This window comes from Ixodes scapularis, unplaced genomic scaffold, assembly GCF_016920785.2.
Source record: "Ixodes scapularis isolate PalLabHiFi unplaced genomic scaffold, ASM1692078v2 PGA_scaffold13__105_contigs__length_92229423, whole genome shotgun sequence".
Lineage (NCBI taxonomy): Eukaryota > Metazoa > Arthropoda > Arachnida > Ixodida > Ixodidae > Ixodes > Ixodes scapularis.
In genome coordinates, this window is record NW_024609839.1 from 40,992,813 (window position 1) to 40,998,752 (window position 5,940).

Genomic DNA, 5,940 nt, shown 5'->3' on the forward strand with positions numbered 1-5,940 from the left:
CCTAGGCCCTACACGCGCCGTATACCTTTCGTTATGATTCTCCGAAATGCAGACTTTCAAAGGAAGCTAGAAAAAATGCGAAAATTTTATCCTAAAAGCTATGTGGAGCGCAAGTTCGTCTGCTTCTTTTTGCAGAGGTTGTGGTGACGTCAAAACGCCGAGATCTGAGTGGCTCCGATTGAAGGGTAGTGGGTAGACCTAAAAGCAAGCTGCCTTGAGGCCTACCCACTATTCTTTATTCAGAACCAATCAGAGCTCGGCGTTCTGACATCACAACCCCTACTAAAAGAAGCAGACGAACTTGCGCTGCGCATATCGTAAAATCGTTGATTAGTATACTTGGGAGTTGTGTGAATATTTATGCAGCGTGTAGTTGGTCAGCCATTTCAAAGTTGCGACGAGTCACTCGCTGTAGATGAGCAATTTAGCCAATGCAGTATAACCGCTAGCCTGGGATCTATAGGTTTTTAACGTACACCACGCAGTAGTGATACACAACCGCAGGCCGGTACAATGCTCATCCAAATCGAAACGGGCAGGGGTGGGGATTGAACCCAGGTTCCCTGGTTGATTAGTACAAAACGTAAATATCGCAGGAGCTTCCTCGCTAAAATTTTGTGATCATGCGGTTAACTGAGGCAAAAACAAATTCCCCAAGGCCCAACATGCGACGCATAGATTTTGCATCGATCCTCGGACACTCCAACGTTCAAATAAAGCTAAGATAATGCGGAAATTGCATGCTAAATGTCTTATCGATCCTCAAACACATCCGGAAAGCCGAGCACCGCTAAGGCGATATTACTGATGCTGTCGCACAGGTGCTAATATCCAGAGCGATCTTGCACAGAAAGGGCATTAAGTGTCATTCTTTCAGATCTTCACGTTATACCTACGTCAGAAAGCACGAAGAAGCCCAAAATCGTCGGCAAGCTGCGGCACATCACGACTCCGCGCACCGAACAAACTCGCCCCCACCAGCTCTGGGCGCTGCCATCTTACCGATGACATCACGGCTCTTCAGAGGTCACGTGAGGAGTCGTCACTCGGTTGCTACGGAAACCGAGCCAGCTCAGCTCGTTGCTATGGTACCGCGTGTGACCAATCGCGGTGAAAGGAGGCACAGGGAAAAGCGTGGCGCTACCCTGGCAGCTACTGCACTGGCTAAATTGCTCATCTACAGCGTGTGACTCGTCGCAACTTTAATGGCAGACCAACTACACGCTGTATAAATATCCCCACAACCCCAATTATTATTATACCCTGGCAGCTACGCTGCCATGTCGAGTGGCTCTAGCCCGGGACAGACACAAAGATGGCACCAAATTCATTGGTGAGAATAGCCCGGCGATACTGCAGAGAAACTCAGTAAGGGCTCGATACCGTTTCCATAAAAGTTATCATCTTCAGGGTACAAAGAGACTGAGTTATAATTTTCCGAGCAAAGTAAGCCCAGAGTAGGAGATCTCGTCGAGTAAAAAAAAAAAAAAAAAACGAACAAAACAAAGCCATTCATAACGCGATCATGATGTTGGTACTTACAGGTAAAATTGTACGGGCGGCGGCCATACCAGCACAAAATATGGCATGACTGGAGGTACGACACCGTGTCTTTGTGACGGACGGCTGACGCCGACTTGCGCCCGCGGCCGGAATCCTGGAACCCTGGACGTCCTTGTTCGACGCCCAGGATGCCTTGTCCTTCCGCGTCTTCTTTGTCTTCTTTTATCGAAGCCGACGATAAATCAACATTATTCGCGTTTCGCCCGACCGATGCGCTTGTTTTCATACTGATACATTCGATGGTGCCACATTCACTTTTATTAACTTGAGTTCAGACGCAGTGGACGCTACAAGGTAATGGGACCAATCGAGCAGCATCAAAAGCGCAAATCACTAGCCTTTTTTTGTGTGTGTGAATGATTGATTCAGCGATGATAGAACACGTGAAGAAATACGCCGAACACCACGATAGTATACTTCGTCTCACCCTACAATGAACCAAAGGCAAAGCTGCGGACTACCAGATCCAATCACGAGCCATTTAGAAATTGCCTGGTATTGGGCTTCAATGCACGTGTCGGTGCCTACGTCTAATGGGGATCGGCGGACAGTGGTTCAAATTGACTAGCACTGAGTGACTCACCGATTTTACAGCGCAAAGAAAGCCACAACATAGAGGCTCTCTGCAGTGTCGAAGCTACACAAATGATGCAGCTCTTCGTTATTCGGGTCATCATTCGTCCACCAATAATCAATGTTAAGCACGTCGTAGTTTAACATGTAACGTGATTGGACCTGGCGGCCTGCGGCTTTGACCTTTGGTCCACTGTAGGATGAGACAAATTATTGGCTTTTGACGCCGTCTGATTGATCCCCTCAGCTCGTAGCGCCCGCTGCGTCTCGACTTGAGCTGGAACAAAGTATAGTTCTTTGATACTACATTTCAACGCAGCCGACGCTGCGATCTAATGGAGCCAACAAGCAGCAGCAAAAGTGCATCGTCATGATGCACATCAGTTTTGAGCATTTGTGCTTCTGATCAGAGCCGTATATGCAGAGAGTTTGGCCATTCGTTGGGAAGTATATGAGACAAATCAGGAGGCGCCAATGGCCGAAAGTGGGCTAGGCGTGTGTTAGGGCGTCTTCAGGAATTCGAATGTGGCCAACCAGAAGCCGGAAATAATACCCTGGCGGTGGTCGCAAGAAACAAACTTGATAACTGCGTCGGAGTAACTCTCGGTGGCTGAAACTATGGTGCACGTGATGTTTCAATCAAGGTCATCCAGAATCATGGTGGAAGAGTGCGACTAGCGGAACGATCGACATAATCCGTACGCCAAGCGCCGACGGCCGGGTATCTACCGTCCGAGCGGTCACGCTCTGTCCGAGCTAAACAGAATTAATAATTGAGAGTTGCGGGGATATTTATACAGCGTGTAGTTGGTCCGCCATTTAAAGTTGCGACACGTCACTCGCTGTAGATGAGCAATTTAGCCAGTGCAGTACAACCACTAGCCTGGGGTCTTTAACGTGCACCACACAGTAGTGATACACGACCGCACGCCGGTACGATGCTCATCCAGATCGAAACGGGCGGGGGTGGGGCTCGAACCCAGGATCCCTGGGTTCTGCAGCGCGAGCTATCGCTCCACGCGCGTCGAGCTCAGTGTGCGCTTTAGCCCACTCGGCCACCGATCCCCCTAGAGCTAAACAGAGTTGAGCGGCGCATTCGTTTCTTACATCTTTCTGCATGATCATGATCGAAACATCACGTGCACCCTATTTTCAACCACAAAGGGTTACTACACTTCACTCTTACGCGTTTATTATAACTATATACGAACATGCACCATTGATTCAAACCGTTTCTCGCTACCATCGCTAGGGGATTCTTTTAAGCTTCTGGTTGGCCAAGAGAGCAAGCCCTCTTTCTGCGTCTGGTGCACGCCCTGGCTCTGCCTGCGCCTCCCATTGACTAAACTCTGTATACACGGCTCTGCATCTGATATCACCGTCTAAAGCAACAATGCACAGCAAACGCGCAACGATCCTGGGCTCTTTTTTTTTGGCGTGATTTGTTGATTGTTGATAGCGAGCCCACAGATACGAGTCGTGACTTTTGGCGTGATTGGTAAAAAAATCACGCATAGTTTGTACGGGTGAAGATTTTCACGGTACCCAGAATGCTGAAAGTGTGCAACTCGGGGCTTTGAAACTTGTTTCCACCCGCACGAACTATACTGTGCGAGGTGAGCAGCTATTAGCGGCGAGATGTTTTGGTGGCGCCTCCTATGGTTCCCTCTCGTGACGTCATTACCTTGCGAACAGCAAATTCAATGGTGTTTGTAATGAGCATGGTGGAAGCTTGAAATCATTGCGCTCTTAAAGCAACACTGCCGACACCGCCAAGAAGTTCTTTCATTCCACTTATTTCCGTCAAAGAGAAATCCTTTGCTGACGTCATTGTCAGCACTGGGCCAATCGTGGAAGGCCGATCAGAGCGACGCTTTTGATTGCGCACGTCGCCAATAAAGATTTAATTTCATGCCAGATAGCCCTCACATGCGCTCCGAGCTAAGAAAGAACCTCGCGTAGCTACGCTCATCACCGCAGGCCACGCGGGACGGTCACATAACCGAACGAATATTCCGGTAATCTATTATCGGACTGTTGACAGCCAGCGATGAGTCTTCTTTTTATCCGATGAATCGTGTTCGGGTCATTTCCAGGCCAACTTTAAAGATGCCGTTTGTAACTCTGTTCTCTGTTCCGTGTAACAAGTTTGTTCGATGTTTCTTTTTTTTTTTTTTCACCTGCCAAATTTACTATGTGTTGTATTATAGATGTTTTGTTCACTCCCCTCTGTAATGCCTTGGGGCCCCTGAGGGAATAAATAAATAAATAAAAATAAATAAATAAATAAATAAATAAATTGTTGCGTGCTGTCAAGTAACGGCACCTGATGTGACCATAGCGACGTACTGTCGACGAGACGTTGCGGTGGCTCCCTCGTACGTTCATATCTGTGACGTCATGATAAGGATTGTCAATTGCCAGCGACAATTTTGATTGTATTTGTGAGAAAATCACGGTGGAAGCATGTGGTCATGTCGTTCTAATGACCACGGTCCCACTGGTTCTGGCAACTGAGTTGCTCTTCGGCCGCTCGCTATACTCGTCTTATTCTGAATACTTTCTTGAATGAGTGGTTTCATTTGAAAGGTAATACGATTATCTTTCCTCTGGCATAACTTACGTTATGTCTTATGTTTTTTTTTTTTTTTTTTTTTTTTTTTATTATAGCGTCGCGAATCGGGAGACGCGAACACCCACTTGCTCCGCTGGTTCCCATTTTGTAAAAGTACCATTAAAGGTAAGAGAAATTTTATTATGCTCTTTTTTTTTTAGAAGATTCGAAAGCGGATGCAAACGAGTTTTTTTTTTATTATTAAATTTTGTATTACTTTGTTTTGTACAGCTCCCTAAATATCGCCCCAAAATCACATATTTTCATCAGGAATATTTTTTTGTTACATATATACTAGACTTAAAATTTGCAACACATGTAGTTATTGGCGTCACTTTTTTATTAACGACCATTTTGAAGCTCAGGTGCATGTTGTCGATAAATTATTTAATTCCAGACACAGCAATATTTTATCCTTCAGGTGATGGCAGTTCCATTTTGCCGAACGGATAATTGAACTACACTAAGATGTTTGGTAAAGTGTGAAAATCCGGAGGTATTCAAAGAAGTCCACGAGGGCTTTTCTACATTTTTGAGTTATTATTACTTTAGTAGCCTATCAAACTTAACTCTTTTGACTCATCTACTTTCTGGACACATTATAGAATTTATGGCATCTAATAAAGCGGGTTGTAATAATTAGACATATATTACTATATATTAAACTTCCCTCGTGATTGGTGTCCGGTTGCATTATTTAAATAGAGCTTGGACAAAAAAATCTGTTTTTGAAGTTTTGTTGCGACACCTGGTGGGAGGCCAAAAAACTGATTCCTAAAGTTCAGAAAATCGTCGATGGCGTGTATATTCTGAACAGTGAACACTATTCCGTAACATACAGTCGCTTTTCAATTGTGATTATATTGCTCAGATAAATCGATCGTCAAGCATTGCTCCTTTTAGCCACTGCATGTGTATACGTAGGTGCATCTTAAGTTAGCTTTATGTCATTGTATGTCGACGTACACGTTTCAAATGTCCAAAGCATCATTTTTTTTTTTGTCGACAACCACATCTCGTAAGAGCTGCTTCGTGTAGCTCATGAATAATGCGCATAAACTTTCTTTTTTATATATGTATATATATATATGCCAACGAGCATTCGCGAGTTCAGCGACCTATAAGGGGCGCCACTTTCGGGCAGATCTGGCGGTCTCATACAGTTTGTGTCGTGCCATGCGCCAGCTGGA